Source organism: Gobio gobio (assembly GCF_949357685.1).
Source record: "Gobio gobio genome assembly, chromosome: 10".
NCBI lineage: Eukaryota > Metazoa > Chordata > Actinopteri > Cypriniformes > Gobionidae > Gobio > Gobio gobio.
This window is the reverse complement of record NC_137116.1, coordinates 43947112-43965358: the sequence shown is the minus strand read 5'-3', so window position 1 is coordinate 43965358 and position 18247 is coordinate 43947112. Positions and strand designations below refer to the sequence as shown.

General features: G+C 39.5%; 1 long non-coding RNA gene across 1 annotated transcript; it reads left to right on the top strand.

Annotated features, from left to right (window-relative positions):
• Positions 1-9704: 9704 nt before the first annotated feature.
• On the top strand, positions 9705-17328 carry LOC307132554. The gene is made up of 3 exons (XR_013817309.1): positions 9705-10038; positions 10165-10959; positions 16008-17328. It is a non-coding gene; the product is annotated as an uncharacterized lncRNA (long non-coding RNA).
• Positions 17329-18247: the final 919 nt, after the last annotated feature.

The window sequence follows — 18247 nt, the reverse complement described above, 5'->3', positions numbered from 1 at the left end:
AATGAGCTTGCATGTTCAAACCTTCAAATACTCTGGTAGCATTTGCCCTCAGCAGTGCAGCGTGCTTTCACAAACCCTCCACCTTCCCCAGCTCCACCTGTATAGATCTGCTATGGGTAATTCATGTACACTCTAGCAGCAGCATATCTTTCCTGCTCACAGCAACGTGTTGTGTTATGGCAGTAGCAAGTCCCGAACTTGCTCTGCAGCAGCGATAACGCAGTGTAAAAAATTGCTGTAAAAATATGGGACACTTTGTACAGTCATTTACTGTTCTTCATAAATACATGAATACTGTAAATGAGGCAGAATTTGACGAGCAAATTAATAACGGCAAGCTAATGTTCAAGTTTTACAGGATAATAGAGTATTTTTTCATTATAGTCACGTGCTTGAGCCTGCTCACAACTCATAGGAAAATCACGAAGCATCAAATCCCATCAACAGGCGTGCAACCAAAAAGGATTAACATTACATTACTTGAATATTTTGTTGTGAGAAAGAAGACGACCATTAAATTAAGGAAGGCGATTTTCGCTCCGACTGTGACCCTGCCAGCACAGATCAGTGGACGGCGCTTCACCTGCATGTGGCTTTGCCAATTTATCAAGGTAAATGCAAAAGGAAAAAAGTGTTACTTTGTGATATTGACTTGATTTATTATCAAATCTACGTCAGGTGTTGGTCTTTATTTTAAAATGTGCACTAAAGCAATGAGGCTAACAGTTACTTCTGGCAGTTACTTCTCTGTTTTACACAATACCAATCATTGAGAGATTACAGCTTAAAAAGTTGTCTGTGTTAAAATGGTAAGATTATTTTGATGTGGAGCATATGTTATGCACATATATTCACCTGTAACATATGTGCTAAAACCTGCAGCAATGCATTTACGTGTTACATATTTTTTTGCCAAATGCAAAGTGTGATTTCCTTGAGTGCACATTAACTTTTTCTACATTTTCAGCACTCAAGTGTCACACATAGAGGGACTCATACTCCGTACTGATATAAGTTTTGCTTAGTACTGTTCCACTTGTTTAGTATTTACTTCATGCCTGCTATGACTGTACACACATTTTCATTTCACTACATACCATTTTTCTGTTCTACAAATATCTGTCACCGCAGCAGATGTTGAGTACACCCTGACCCTCCCTGCAAGTCCACAACTGATCCTGCTGAAACAATATAACAGTAAAACAATAAAAATATAAAACAGTAAAACAGTATAGAACAGACTATTTAATTGCTCTCTGGTCTGAACCTTCAAGCACTTAATTCTTAGCACTGTTCTCACTTTATGGCTGACTGTTCACTTGTATTCAATAATGTTTTAAATTGATGTAACCTATTAGCCAGGTTCAAAGAGTACAAAAAAATCACCGTACGTTTGTGTAATTAAGTAATTTCCCTCAAAATGTGTAGGGTATTTCTTTTTTTTAAAGTAGGCTAGTTCTAACAATAGTTCCTCACAATTATTGTTCAAGGAATATTGCCGAGCTGAGGTGGCTCGGGCATCTGTTCCGGATGCCTCCTGAACGCCTTCCCGGGAAGGTGTTTCGGGCCTGTCCAACCGGGAGGAGGCCCCGGGGAAGACCAAGGACACGCTGGAGGGACTATGTCTCCCGGCTGGCCTTGGAACCCCTCGGTGTCCCCCCGGAAGAGCTAGAGGAAGTGTCTAGGGAGAGAGAAGTCTGGGCATCTCTGCTTAGACTGCTGCCCCGCGACCCGGCCCCGGATAAGCGGAAGAAGATGGATGGATGGATGGAATATTGCCGTATTACAAATTATTTATCCATACACGTCAATATTTTTCAATTTATTTATGCCTTCTAAATTAAAATTACTTCCCCATGCAACGACATTGTTCTCTTTTCTGATGGAGTATGACGGAACAAAAAAGGGACACTTGGAAAAAAACTGTCAGGTGTCTTGTCTGCAGCCGGTCCGAAGCCCGTCGAGTCCGACCCTGCTGCCGGTCCGGAGCCGGGCCCATGTTGGCAGGTCAGATGCCCTTCTAAAGGCCCCTAGCCCGTTGGTACGGGAGGGCCTGAATCAAGAGGCTCCAGCCCCTGAGCTCAGTCCAGTGTCGGCTCCAGCCCCTGAGCGAGCTCCAGAATCTGTCAAGTCGGCTCCTGCCCATGAGTCCACTCAAGTCCTCCCAGAGTCGGTTGAGTAGGTTGCAGTCACACCAGAAGTGGCCAGTCATGCACTGTTCTGCCCCCGGAGGAGGGGGCATGTTGTGCAGTCATATCCCCTTCTTTCAGAGGTCCTAGACCCACTGGTCCAGGAGGGCCCGGTTACAGCGGTCTCTAACCATATGGTCCAGGAGGACCCAACCCTGTTGGATCTGTATCCAGCGTTTCCAAAGGTATTTAATCTGGTTGAACCAACCCCTGTACCACTTACTTCACCAGCTATTCCTGGGTTGAAGGAACCTGTGACTGCGCAGCCTGAAACATTTACCAGTCCCATCATGGCCAAGCCGGACATTCAAATCAGCACTGCAACCTCAACGGAAACTGTTCCTGAACTGGTCCTGGAAGCCATTCCAGAAGATCTCACACTGCCTGTTATGGCCATGGAGGCTTCCTCAGAACAGCCAGGAAGCCCGTTTGAGCCCACAGAAGCTGATGTCTGTCATGTTATGTTCTCAGAGACCATTCCAGTTTGTAATGTCATTTCCTATGAAACGGTTCCTGTTACTGCCAAAGAGGCTTTTCCAGAGCACGGAGGCCATTTCAGGGCATCTTTCTCTGCCCGGCATTGCCACGGAGGCCACCTCTGAGCTGCTCACCAGCCATGATTCGCCTAATGAGAAACTTCCTGCCAGTCTCGTCATGCCCACTGAGATTGTCTCCGCCACTCTCGACACAGCCAAGAAGTCTGCTTCAGCCCTAAAGTCTTCAGCAGGGTGTATTTCTTCTAAGTCCGATAAAGCCCTTGAAGCTGTTCCTGACATCACATTTGTCAGTCGTCAAAGCAGTCGTCATTACCAGCCAGTGCCGTTATGGCTCCTGAATTCATTCCCAAGCATTTCCCTAATCAAGAGACTGTCCCTGCATCTGTTCCAGACCCCAAACCCTGCTGGAGGCCCCCACCAGTGAAGTGGGCCTCGATCTCTAGAAGTGCCACTAATCAGTTTCCCGTCCCTCCCATCCCGTCTTTGGTGTTGCCTGGCCGTCATGTGCCTCCAAAGCCAGCACCTCCATGGGCAATTCCAAACTATACCGCTGGATTGACTCCTACCCTCCCAGCTCCACCCGCTCTGTTTCCTGGCTGTTATGGGACGCCAATGTTTGCACCCCTTTGCTACCCCCTTTGACTCCTTTGCCTCGTGTGGACGCCTGGAGGCATCCATTGGAGGAGGGGTACTGTCAGGGTCCTGCCCATAGTCTTGTCTGTCTGGTCTCTGTTCAATGTTTCTTTGTTTGTCTTGTGTCTGACCACATGGCTCTGTCTTTGCTTGTGTTGGCCATGTGCTCCTCTTGTCCCACCTCCCTTGTTTCCCTTTACCATGCCCCCTTGTTTAGTCCTTGTTTAGTCCTTGTCTAGTCCTTGTTTGCTTAATTGTGTTCACCTGATCCTCATGTGCTCTTCCCTTTATATTGAGCTCCTTTCCCTCTTGTCCTTGCTGGTTCGTTGTGTACATTTGTTTTATGCTGTGTGTCTAGCTAAGCTTGTCCTAGTGATTTAGTATTTGATCTTGCCTAGTTATAGTCCTTTGCTTTATTTTCCCTAGCCTTATTTTTTGGACTTCTCTAGTTTTGAGGTTTTGAGGTTTTACTCTAGTCTAGTTCTTGTCTTTATTTTTGGTCTAGTCTCCCTAGACTTATTTTCAGTTCTGTCTTGCTTTTTCTAGCTTAACTTATTTACTTTATTTAGTTTCTCTCTAGTTTCCTGTAAGAGTGCGTTCTTGTTTTATTTCCTTTGTATTTCTTAGTTTCACTCATTTATTGAGCTTGGTTTTATATTATTATTTTTCTCTTTTGCTAGCTTCAGTTATTATTTAGGCTATTTTGTTTTCTTTATTCTTAGGTGTTAGTTTGTCTTTTTCTCTCGTTGTTTGTGTCTCTGTGTTAGTGTGTGTGTCATGTGTTGGTTCCTGCCCTGTGTCCTGAGTTTCCCCTGGTCATTGACTCTCCTGGCCTGGCTACCAGTCTGGTTCTGCAGCAAGTCATGTCACCAACCATCGTTGGCCATCACATCCTTGCTGTCTCTACCCTGACCAGCCAGTTCTCCCATTGTGTCCTGCCCCTATTGTTTGGACTTTGTCCCTGTCTCACCATTCTTGTCCTGTGTCCAATATTGTTAATAACTTTCACCCCCTGCTCATTCTGCATCTGGGTCCTCACTCTCAGTATCATGACAAAAACTCATCTAGTTTCTCTGTTTTAAGTCCTAAAGCATGCAGCATTCATTTTTTAAAATGTATTTATTTATTTTTATCTCGACATAAGTTGTTTTATTGGCATTTAAACAAGGCACTTATTTGCACTAATTCATTAAACTAACATCAACTGTTTATCATATGGATATTATTAGGTGCTATAATAATAGATGCTGTGTGCAATTAGATGCTATTTACACTAGTGAAAATAGCGATGTATTTAATTTACACTAAGTGACAATAGCATTCATTTTCTTAGTGATATACTATTTAGAAAATAGCGACATATTTACACTATATAAAAGTAGCAGTTCTTTGCAATAAGTGCAAACAATTTAGATGCTATTTATACTTATAAATGGTGGCAGATACTATTTGCACCTCAGTATTGTTGTACATTAACAGGATGCAATAATAACATAGATTGTAAATTATTATATTTATTTAAATTATTAAATGGATGCCGCCTTATTGGGACAATAAAGCCTTCCCTACACCTACACCTACTCCTAACCCTACCCGATAAATACTTTATTATCAAACACTTGTTAGGCAATTCATTACCACTTTTCAAACATTTTCTTCATTTTTTATTGAAAATAAATGCCTTTCCGATCTGATATGTGATGGGAAAAGGGAGAAGAGTGAGTTCGGCAAAAAGGGGATTCAAACTCGGGTCGATCGTGTCAAAAGCTACATTTACGCACCAACCTCCCTATAGGCGCAACCAGACATTTATGGTCAGAGTTAGTGTAAATAGCCTTTGTCAACAAGACAGGCTATTTACACTAAGTGTAACAAATAAGTTCCCCATGCAACGACATCAGTTCTCTTTTCTGATGGAGTATGACGGAACAAAAAAGGGACACTTTTTTAAGTCCTAAAGCATGCAGCATTATTTTTTTATTTCTTTACTTATCGGGATCTTGACATTGTTGACAAGTTGTTTTCTTGTGATCTAGGCATTAGTGTAAAATAGACACTCGTAAAAGGCAGCATTGCTATCACAAGAAAACAAAAAAATTATTATTATTATTTTTTTTTTAAAGCCAGTTCATGACACCTTTAAAGGGTAACTTCAGTGATTTAGCATTAGGCTTTGTATCAGTAGAAACCCGGTAGTATATTCAAATTATGGTAATTTCCCCCCTCATATCCCCCTGAGACGAGAGAATTATGCATTTTATTTCTGGAAAAAATCCTCTGATGACGCAAATATCGTAATTTTGCCTCATCTGAGGATTTTTTGGCCAGAGGCTAAAGACTACAGCCACTAGATGGAGCTGTTCCACATGTTATCAACCCGCCCATAGGGGAGAGATCTCACGCACAGAATGTAAGACACAGACGGCCGCATGGACATTCATAACGGTGCGATGCAGAGCAAAGTGAGTGTTTCAACTTTCAATGAATTCCTGGTATAGTTTAGCTTCCATATGCGATCTGAAAACGGGCCAGACTGGCGCTTAACGTTACCTCAGCTCTTCATGATGAAGGAAATCTGACACTGTTGCGTCTGTGCCATGACTTTCGTTCGTCTCACTCACACTTTATTGAAAAGACACGTTCAGTTTTTAATTGTAATGTTTATTCTCTAACTGAACGAAATGATTGTATTACTATGAAGATCAAAACGACGGTGTACGGAGTGGGGCAGCGAAGCAAGTGTATTCTGGGAGTTGTTGTCTTTCATCCACATGAGACAAAAATACATTTTCTGTCTTTTCTCAGTCTAGAAGGCACCAAATTCAAAAACAATTTCACATTTCTTCTACATAAATGACCCAGTTTAAATACAAAGCTTAATACTAAATCACTGAAGTAACCCTTTAAGCTATAAACCATATAATTAGAATATATATATATATATATATATATATATATATATATATATATATATATATATATATATATATATATATATATATATATATATATATAAAAAACAATTTAAATAAATAACACTTAGAGAAGATATCTAAAAAGAAACTCATAAGGGATTGAGAAGAAACAAGTCATTAATTTGTGTTTTTATTTATTTAATTGTATTTCATTGTTATTGTAATTGTACTTCATTTACATTCATTTAATCTTGCACAAACAATATAAATTGTTACGTTTCTAGTTATTGTCTGTGTTTTATATGTGCCTATTAAAGACTTGCCCTCTGTAGCGAACCTAAGCTACTGGTCCATTACCTGGTGCTCTAAAATTCAGTGACTAAGCCAAGGTAAAAAGAGTAGTGTTACAAAAAGTGGTAGTAGTAGCCGTAGTCTAGCGCCAACATTGTGACAACAACGGAAGAGTTAAGCCATGGTAAGTAAACAAAATGTTTTCTGTAAACTGTTGACTGATTTAATAGTTAGGTGAAGTTTGATAACTGGCAATAATTGTGACCTGTGGCATGCTACAGACTTAGCAGACTAGCTTTACATTAGCTCTTATTTGAGGGAAACGGAGGAGAAAAAACGGCACATAAGGCAAGAGAAGCTGTTATACCTTTTTTTTTAATGTAATTCGTGACTTTCATAAACACCGCATCCGTAGGGCCTGGGATTGTTGTTTCGCGGGCTATGTGATGTCAGAGCACGTAACTGGGATCAGGACTGATTCAGTATTGTGTCAAATCTAATAACAAATTGTGGTATTATATTCCAAATCTAGTTTTTAACAAAAATAGCAGTGTTAAGTTGTTTTATATGGAATAATAAAGATATTAAATATAAGAATAAAACACTTTTTTAAAAATATTGGTTTAGAAGCAATATTTTATTGGTGACACAGAATTTCTTGATAAATTCAAACTTCCAATATCTGCAAGGGATTATGCAGTTGTTTTTGATGCTATACCTTCTTGTCTCCTTCAGTTGTTGTTTGATGCTGAGGCTGTTGGTTTGAATATAACTAATGATTTTAGCTTAAAGGGTTAGTTCACCCAAAAATGAAAATGATGTCATTAATTACTCACCCTCATGTCGTTCGACACCCGTAAGACCTCCGTTCATCTTCGGAACACAAATTAATATATTTTTGTGGAAAGCTGATGGCTGAGAAAGGCTTCAGATAGGCCTCCATTGGCATTCAGTACATTTACACTCCCAAGACCCATAAAAGGCACTTAAAACGTTGTTACAAAGTCCATCATTCTCACCACAGTGACTCTACAATAATTTTACGATGCGACGAAAATAGTTTTTGTGCGCAAAAAAAATCTAAATAACACCTTTATCCAACTTGTTCTTGTCTTCCGTGTGTGCGTAGATCCGGCGTTCGGACACATGACCCAGAAGTGATTTGTTTACAAGCAGAGGAAGACGCGCGTGTCTAAGCTGTTGAATTCTACATTGATCGTGCTTTAGGTCTCGGCGTAGTGCTCAAAATGGGGTTAAAGTGTGCATTTCATGGATTCCCGAACCCCGGCGCTACGTCATATTCTCGCGCATGCGTCGTGGAGGCACACACGGAAGACAAGAAGAGGTTGAATAAAGTCGTTATTTTGATTTTTTTTTGCGCACAAAAACTATTGTCGTCGCTTCGTAAAATTATTGTAGAGCCACTGTGGTGAGATGGACTTTGTAACGATGTTTTAAGTGTCTTTTATGGGTCTTGGGAGTGTAAATGTACTGAATGCCAATGGAGGCCTATCTGAAGCCTTTCTCAGCCATCAGCTTTCAACAAAAATATCTTCTTTTGTGTTCTGAAGATGAACGGAGGTCTTACGGGTGTCGAACGACATGAGGGTGAGCAATTAATGACAGAATTTTAATTTTTGGGTGAACTAACCTTTTAAGGTTCGATGGTATAAATATTGTTGATAAACATTTTTTAATAATAGCTTCCTTAGACAAATGTGTAGTTCATTTAGGACTCCCCCAGCTAGGGTTTTTGGAATTCACACTTCCGGGACATTGAGTGTCATCAATAAGATTTGTGAGGTTTCATTTAAAATCATTCATTGCGTTTACCCAGTCAATCAGGTCATTAAAAGATTTAAGAAAGACATTGATTTGAAATGTGTGTTTTGTAATTTGAATGACGAGACTATTTGTCATCTTTTTAAAAAAATTGTATTTGCTCTAAATTGTTCTGGTGTGATGTTAAGGTCTTTTAAAAGGAGATTTCTGGAACTGACATTACTCTGGAGGACAAAAATATTTTATTTGTTTATGACAAACCTTTAGAAAAAAAACATTTGTTTTGTTCTTAATTTGTTTATTATTTTAGGTAAATATCACATTCATTAATGTCGATGGGCAAAGAATACACCTAATTTCATACAATTTAAGTTTGAGCTTTGTCAGTATCTTAAATCATTGGAGGGTGTAAGGAACACCAAGGCAAAAAAGACTTTAGACTGCTGTAAAGCCTTTAAGGACCGCTATTTTTAAAAAAAAATATTATTTCGAATTTTGATTTCAATACCCCATGCGTATATAGTTATTCATCCTTGTTATGTTGTTGCATATTCAAATGATCTTCTTTGTATTATTATTGTATTTTTTTATTTACTTATTTTTGCTGTTATTACTGTTATTCTGTACATAATTTTGTAACTGAAAAAAAAAAAAAAGTTCACAGGTGGGACGTCACGGGTTTGACTGCCGTTCCAGTGCACTTTCACAGGTAGAAGGTTGGAAAAACTTGGGTTACTGGTTGCCTGGTGTTGTATCTCAGATACAGAGGGAAAACTTAGAGAGAAATATAGTTTCTAGATGGTCTCTTTTATTTAGGACACATCTCCATAGCCAACCATACACACACACGCACAGGAGCGCAAACACTGCGCGTTCTTCTCTGTTTTTAACTGTGCTACAGCCCAACAACACAATGCGCCACCTGAACAAACCCAATACCACCATTAATATTCAATATTTCCCGACACACTCAGCTTTCAGTTCATTCAGTAAACTGAGTAAAGGTTTATGGTATGTACAGATCACAAATTTACGGCCATAAAGATATTTATGGAATTTTTTCACCCCAAACACTACAGCTAAACCCTCTTTTCTAGCTGCGAGTAGTTTTTTTCTGCTACTGAAAGTGTTCGTGATACAAGATCTCTCAGCTCCATCTGCCATCCGATGGGCCAACACGGCTCCCACACCGTACACTGAAGCGTCACAGGAAAGCACTAATTCTTTGTTTTCATCATATTGGATTAACCCTGTTAGACTGCAGTAACTCTTTTGATTTTTTAAAGGCTTTTTCTTGTTCCTCTTTCCAACACCAGGGGACATCCTTCTTCAAAAGTTTGTGCAATGGAGCAAGCAGTGTTGAGAGGTTGGGCAGGAACTTGTTGTAGAAATTCAACAATCCTAAATATGCTTTCAGCTCTGTTACTGTTGTTGGTCTTGGTGCATCCTGAACTGCTTGGACTTTTTCAGGAACTGGATGAATACCACTGGCATCCACTTTGTGTCCCAGAAAAATGACTTCCTTCCCCAAGAATGTACATTTTGCCCTTTTCAACCGCAAAACATACTCATGCAATCGTGTCAACACTTGATCCAGTGTCCTCAAATGCTCCTGATCATCTTGTCCTGTCAGCAAGATATCATCCAGATATACCGTTACCTTTGGAATGTCTTTCAGGAACCCTTCCATTGTCCTCTGGAAGATGGCTGGACTGGAACTAACTCAAAAAGGTAATCTGGTGTACGTGAACAATCCTTTGCGTGTATTCACTGTCACATACTGTTTTGACGTTTCATCGAACAGAATCTGTTGATATGCATGACTCATGTCTAACTTGCTGTATTTTTCTCCTCCAGCTAAAACCGCAAACATATCCTCCATTCGGGGAATGGGATACTGCTCCAGTGATGACTCTCTGTTAATGGTTACCTTTATCAACACTCGTTTCTTGTGGTTTCATTATACACACTCTTTGCACATGTCCAATTTTACCACAATGACAACACTTTTCTTTAGCAAACTTAGTCTTTCGGCCCATAGTTACTTCCCCCACATCGATAGCACATTCCTGTATCCATCTTGAAGAGAGTAGTGCTCAGTCAATTTCCTTTGTCTTTGTGCAAATCAGCCATATCCTTATTAGCAGCTTCAATATCCTGAGCTTTTCTTAGTGCAGTCTCAAACGTCAGTCCATCCTCAGCTAGCAATCTCCGTTGTATGCTGTCATCATTAACACCACACACTAATCTGCCTCTCAGCATAACAGTGAGCATGTCTCCAAAATTACAATCTTGTGCCAGCTTCCTCAGTTCAGCCACATATTCGACTATGCTTTCATCAGAGTGTCTGTTACGTGAATTAAACTTCCATCGTTACACTATTTTACTAGGCTTCGGATTAACCCAGTAAGACCCACTGTTGTAATATTACCACATCAAGTTTAGCTCTACTAAAATAAACCTGTAGATATTTTTTTTCTCTCCAAGACCACATTTACACAACTAATGGGTCCTATTGTTCAGTCTTGCAATGCTATTGGATGGAAGATTTTGTGAATAGGCCTGTTTACCTGGCCATGAACTCACACAACCTGCGGACTTGACTTGAAGCAGATCATGGCGTTTTACTGGACTGGATAAATCAACATTCAAGTAAGTAAATTCCCCCAAATATTTTTTTATGTGATAATATGTCTAGATAATGCAGATATTAAGGTACTGTTGAATACTTTAATCATATTAGATTGAGCTTGTAATGTCAATGTTGTAATTTTACAACATTGGGTGAAAGGGGTGCCAAAATTTACCCGTGCACCTTGCATATTACATGGATGAAATGTACTTCTCACCTGTTCCGTGTTAAGTAAATACTAAAAGAAACAATGTTTTTGATCATTTACAAGTTTTAAAATGTCATCTTTGTTACAATTTTGAGTTTTGATCAACATTTAATTATTATTAAATAAGTTTAAGTTGAATTAAGGAATACATTATTTATTTGAGAATTTGAAAGTGTTGCAGTATTTGAAACTATCTGTCTCTTATCATTTATAAAACACACTTAACTGGTTTTCTTTTATGGGCTTTGTTTGGCCAAATATCTGCTTCCTGCATGAGGGACAGGTGATAATGTTCAGGGCCCGTATTCATAAAGATTCTAAGAGTGCTCTCAGAAAACTCGTAATTTAGCTTAAAAACTTTTATGTAGGAGTCTTAGCTTAAGAGCTCTTCAGGACCGATCTGAGAGCAACTCTGAGCAAGGAAAATACAAAAACTTTTATCTTAGTGAAGAGGCGGGGCTGACCCCGTTGCTACGTATGACACAGTCTTTTGAAGACTATGATTGGTTGGTTGTCCAAAAAGGGGAAAAAAGGAGCGCTTTTAAATATAGGGTCTATTCTAAGCCTTCACTTTGAAATTACAAGCGCAAATTGTCCTATTTTACCGTTCTCTCTTACTCACACACACACATTATATATATGTACAACCCCAAATCAGAAAAAGTTGGGACAGTATGGAAAACGCAAAAAAAAGAAAAAAAGAAGTGATTTCTAAAATTACTTTGACTTGTATTTCATTGCAAACAATATGAACACAAAATATTTCATGTTTTGTCTGGCCAACTTCATGTCATTTGTAAATATGCATCCTTTCCTGTCATCCAGACCTGCAACTTGTAACGCCACACCAGCAGAGGGAGCCGTCTCCCGAATACTGACTAGGATCTGCTCCCTCTGCTGCTTCTACTTCTACTTCCTGTTTGGTGACTATTTAGCCAGAGAAGCTGTAGCCACACATTGCGAAGTATTGCCAGCCACACGGTCATACTGAGCGTTTTCTTTGTGTACCTGATTGCCCTCCTCGTGTATGTTTCTGCCTGGTTCTTCTGTGATTATCTGGATTATCCCTTCTGACTTGGTTGCCTGATTGGACTGATATCTGTTTTTGGCCTGCTGTCTGCCTTTCACTCTGCCTCTGGATTCTCCCTTGTGTTTGTTCACGGATTGGTTTGATTTCCTGGATTTGACCTATTGCCTGTCTAACGGTTTCCGTTGATTCCTGCTGCTGCTCAATAAACTCTGCAAATGGATTCTACTTCAGACTCAGCGTCCTCATTACACAACTTAGCAATTTAGGGCTAGTAATGAGGTAAAATGGTTAAATAATGATGTGATTTGAAACAGGTGATGTCAACAGGTGATTGTAATTATGATTTGGTACAAAAGCAGCATCCAAGAAAGGTTGAATCCTTTAGGAGCAAAGATGGGCCGAGGATCGCCAGTTTGCCAACAAATACGTGAGAAAATTATTGAAATGTTTAAAAACAATGTTCCTCAAAGAAAGATAGGAAGAGATTTGGATATTTCACATTCAACAGTGCATAACATAATTCAAAGATTCAAGGAATCTGGAGGAATTTCAGTGCGTAAAGGACAAGGGCGCAAGCCTAAGCTGAACAACCGTGATCTCCGATCCCTCAGGCGGCACTGCATTAAGAATCGTCATTTATCTATAAGCGATATCACCACATGGGCTCAGGCTACTTTGGCAAACCTTTGTCAAGTACCACAATACGTAGTTACATCCACAAATGCCAGTTAAAACTGTACTGTGCCAAAAGGAAGCCCTATGTTAACAGTGTCCAGAAGCGCCGTCGACTTCTCTGGGCTTGGAGGCATCTGGGATGGACCATCACACAGTGGAAACGTGTACTGTGGTCAGATGAATCAGTATTTCAGGTATTTTTTGGAAAGGGATTGGATGCCGTGTGCTCCGGACCAAAGAAGAAAAGGATCATCCAGACTGTTACCAGCAACAAGTCCAAAAGCCAGGGTCTGTCATGGTATAGGGTTGTGTCAGTGCCTTTGGCAAAGGTAACTTGCACTTCTGTGAAGGCACCATTAATGCTGAAAAGTACATAGAGATTTTGGAGCATAATATGCTGCCTTCAAGAAGACATCTTTTCCAGGGACATCCATGCATATTTCAACAAGACAATGCAAAACCACATTCTGCACACATTACAAAGTCCTGGCTGCGGAGGAAGAGGGTACGGGTACTTGATTGGCCTGCCTGCAGTCCCGACCTGTCTCCAATAGAGAATGTGTGGCGCATTTTGAAGTGCAAAATGGGACAACGAAGACCCCGTACTGTTGCCCACCAAAGAATGGGACAAAATTACACCTGAAACACTTCATCATTTGGTGTCTTCAGTCCCTAAACGTCTTTTAAGTGTTGTGAAAAGGAATGGCAACATTACAAAGTGGTAAATGCTTTACTGTCCCAACTTTTTTTTAAATGTGTTGCAGGTCTGAATGACAGGAAAGGATGCATATTTACAAATGACATGAAGTTGACCAGACAAAACATGAAATATTTCATATTGTCCATATTGTCTGCAATGAAATACAAGTCAAAGTAAATTTAGAAATCACTTCTTTTTTTTTTTTTGCGTTTTCCATACTGTCCCAACTTTTTCTGATTTGGGGTTGTATATAAATCCTTTTATTATTTGCCATGCTGTTAATTTCCTATAAGGTATCTGATCGGCTTAGAATTATAAACATTGTTCCACTCTTCCCAATTACACTGATTGCTGGCATGTCTATTTAATTAGTGGTCTGAAAGTTGGGTTTAATGCAACAAACATGATCCCTGCACGATCTAATCTATAGCGTCTTATTAAGTCACTGTCATCCATTGTCTGCAACCCATTTCTTCTCCCTCTTCGTCTTTCTACCATTGTAAGGATTGGTTTTGGTGATAAGACAAAAGCTGAGATACACACCCCAGCAAATTGAACAATAAAAGTCACTAATCTTGAGAGAAGATCTCACAGAAACTGTGTGACACCACCCTGACAAACATTTCTCCCCCCTCCCCATTTTGCCCTCTCCTTTTCCTGTTTTCAAGTCACCAAATGCAGACATACCAGTGATGATGTTTCTTGTAAATCTATTGTTTTATCCCTTTCATGTTTGATGTCTTTTTAAAGGTCTCGGTGCGAATGGTAAAATTGTCTCAGTTTCACTGCAGTCACTAGTAGTATTAGAAAGATTGAAAACTAATGAGAATTCAATCCTCCTTTTGAGGAGTCTCTTCAAAGATATCTGATCCACTCCCCCAAAACCAGGTGGTTGTGTTGCAAATATTTAAACAATGCCCAATTGGCACTAAGGGGCCTAAAGTGTGCCAAGAAAGCATCCACCACACCATTACACCACCACCACCTGCCTGCACAGTGGTAACAAGGCATGATGGATCCATGTTCTCATTCTGTTTACGCCAAATTCTGACTCTACCATCTGAATGTCTCAACAGAAATCGAGACTCATCAGACCAGGCAACATTTTTCCAGTCTTCAACTGTCCAAGTTTGGTTCAACTTTTTCCTATTTGTAGTGGAGATGAGTGGTACCCTGTGGGGTCTTCTGCTGTTGTAGCCCATCCGCCTCAAGGTTGTGCGTGTTGTGGATTCACAAATGCTTTGCTGCATACCTCGGTTGTAACGAGTGGTTATTTCAGTCAAAGTTGCTCTTCTATCAGCTTGAATCAGTCGGCCCATTCTCCTCTGACCTCTAGCATCAACAAGGCATTTTCGCCCACAGGACTGCTGCAGACTGGATGTTTTTCCCTTTTCACACCATTCTCTGTAAACCCTAGAAATGGCTGTGCGTGAAAATCCCAGTAACTGAGCAGATTGTGAAATACTCGAACCGGCCTGTCTGGCACCAACAACCATGCCACGCTCAAAATTGCTTAAATCACCTTTCTTTCCCATTCTGACATTCAGTTTGGAGTTCAGGAGATCGTCTTGACCAGGACCACACCCCTAAATGCATTGAAGCAACTGCCATGTGATTGGTTGATTAGATAATTGCATTAATGAGAAATTGCACAGGTGTTCCTAATAATCCTTTAGGTGAGTGTATATCTGATGTGTGATGCTGAACTGAACGCTATGAGTTTCTAAAGGTTTTTGTATTCTTTTCAATTCTTTCCGCTGTTCTGAACATAGACTGTTTTATGTGCAACAATAGCTTGCTCTGTGTTCATTAAGAGCAGGTCAGACCCTTTAAACGTAAAAAGATTTTAATTCTATTTAATTCTATTTTTAATGAGTTTGAGATACATACACGTGTATGTGTGTGTGTGTGTAAAATACTCCCTCGTGTTTCTAAGACAATTATTAAAGACATTCATAGGTTACCTTAGTCAGTAAATATGATGAATGTGGGGGAGATTCACAAAGAGTGGAATGCAGCCGGAGTCAGTGCTTCAAGAACCACAACGCACAGACGTATGGGCATGCACTCTAAAAAATGCTGGGTTAATAATAACCCAAGTTGGGTTGAAAATGGACTAACCCAGCAATTGGGTTGTTTTAACCCAGCGATTGGGTTGTTTTAACCCAGAAATTGGGTTGTTTTAACCCAGCAATTGGGTTGTTTTAAGCAAATATTTAACCCAACCGCTGGGTTAAAACAACCCAATTGCTGGGTTAGTCCATTTTCAACCCAACTTGGGTTATTATTAACCCAGCATTTTTTAGAGTGTGGGTTTCAGCTGTCGCATTCCTGTAACAGACAGCGTCAGAAGCGTCTCGCCTGGGCTAAAGACAAATAGGACTGGACTGCTGCTGAGTGGTCCAAAGTTATGTTCTCTGATGAAAGTAAATTTTGCATTTCCTTTGGAAATCAGGGTCCCAGAGTCTGGAGGAAGAGAGGAGAGGCACACAATCCACGTTTCTTGAGGTCCAGTGTAAAGTTTCCACAGTCAGTGATGGTTTGGGGTGCCATGCCATCTGCTGGTGTTGGTCCACTGTGTTGTCTGAGGTCCAAGGTCAACGCAGCCGTACACCAGGTAGTTTTAGAGCACTTCATGCTTCCTGTTGCTGACCAACATTATGGAGATGCAGATTTCATTTTCCAACAGGACTGCACCTGCACACAGTGCCAAAGCAACCAGTTGGTTAAAGGTCCATGATATCCCTGTTCTCAATTGGCCAGCAAACTCGCCTGACCTTAACGCCATAGAAAATCTATGGGGTATTGTGAAGAGGAAGATGCGATATGCCAGACTCAACAATGCAAAAGAGCTGAATGCCACTATCAGAGCAACCTGGGCTCTCATAACACCTGTGCAGTGCCACAGACTGATCGACTCCATGCCATGCTACATTGCTGCAGTAATTCAGGCAAAAGGAGCCCCAACTAAGTATTGAGTGCTGTGCATGCTCATACTTTTCAGTTGGCCAAAGATTTCTAAAAATCCTTTCTTTGTAATGGTCTTAATTAATATTCAAATTTTCTGATTTACTGAATTTGGGATTTTTCTTAGTTGTCAGTTATAATCATCAAAATTAAAAGAAATAAACATTTGAAATATATCACTCTGTGTGTAATGAATGAATATAATATACAAGTTTCACTTTTTGGATGGAATTAGTGAAATAAATCAACTTTTTGATGATATTCTAATTATATGACCAGCACCTGTAGACTCGCAAACGACTGGTAAAATATATAAACCAAAAGCATTAAATAGAACAATCAAATATAACCACTATTGCAGGGCTGGTGGTGTCTTTAGAGATATGTGTTTTTTTTTTGCAAAAATGCTTCATGATGTTTCAGAGACAATTATACATTCATAGGTTACTTCCCTGTTGAGTTAGTGTAATACTATTGCGCTCTGTGATGATTTCAATATTCCTCACAGGCACATCCGCTGCGCCACCAACCTCTGAAGCCAACAATACACAAATTAACCAAACTAAATGCTTCATGATGTTTTTTTAATGGAAAAATGCTTCATGATGTTTCAGAGACAATTATACATTCATAGGTTACTTCCCTATTGAGTCAGTGTAAATACTGTTGCGCTCTGTGATTTTTTAACATTCCTCACAGGCACGTCCGCTGCACCACCAACCTCTGAAGCCAACAGTACACAAACAAACCTAACTAAAAGCACAAAAATATTTAAAACATCATTACAAACACCCTCACAGACAACAGGTAAAAAAGAAAGAAACAAAATACATAAACTGCCATTTGGTATATATTTTATAATATTATTATATATTTTAAAATGTAATTAATTCCTGTGATGACAGAGCTGAATTTTCAGCAGCCATTACTCCAGTCTTATATGCTGCTTTGATGCTCAAGACATATGTTGTTATTATCCATTTTAAAAAGCAGCTGAAAGATCATGTGACACATATTTAAATATATTAAAATAGAAAAAAATTATTTTAAATTCCTATAATATCGCACAATTTTATTGTTTTTACTGTATTTTTGATCAAATAAATGTAGAAATGGGGAGCATAAGAGACTTATTTCAAAATTGCAGGGCTGGTTTTAAAGGCACAATATGTAATACTTTTGGATTATATTCAAAAACCACTAGAATAGTGTTATATATTTTGTTGACATGTGTATTTGCATTATCCCAAATGTTTCCAAGAATGTTTAAATCCAGAGAAATAAGCAATTTTAACCAGGACACGGCCCATGTCTGTGCGTTGCCTATCAATGTCATCATACCCGCGTTACCATAAATGTCCAGTTTTATTTTGTAGAAACCATGCAAACACCAATGACACTTTAATATATTATGAGTATTATTAGACAAGGGAACAACTGTTTGGATACATTTATAGACAGAAAACAAATCACTGTTATATAGCTCAACAAGTTCAGTCTTATTGTTTGAATCTCATCTTCTTCATTTACTACGAGTACCATGTTTTAGTATTAATAATTCTTTTTAAATTAAAATGTGTCAAATATGATAAAACAGCACTGCGTTACCCCACATACACTTGTCCGGAAGAAGCGAAAGCGGCGACTGTGGCATAATAAAAGTTCCATGCCGTCACCAGTTGTCACGCTCATCTCTCATTACAATTGAATAATTTTGTGCTTTTCTTT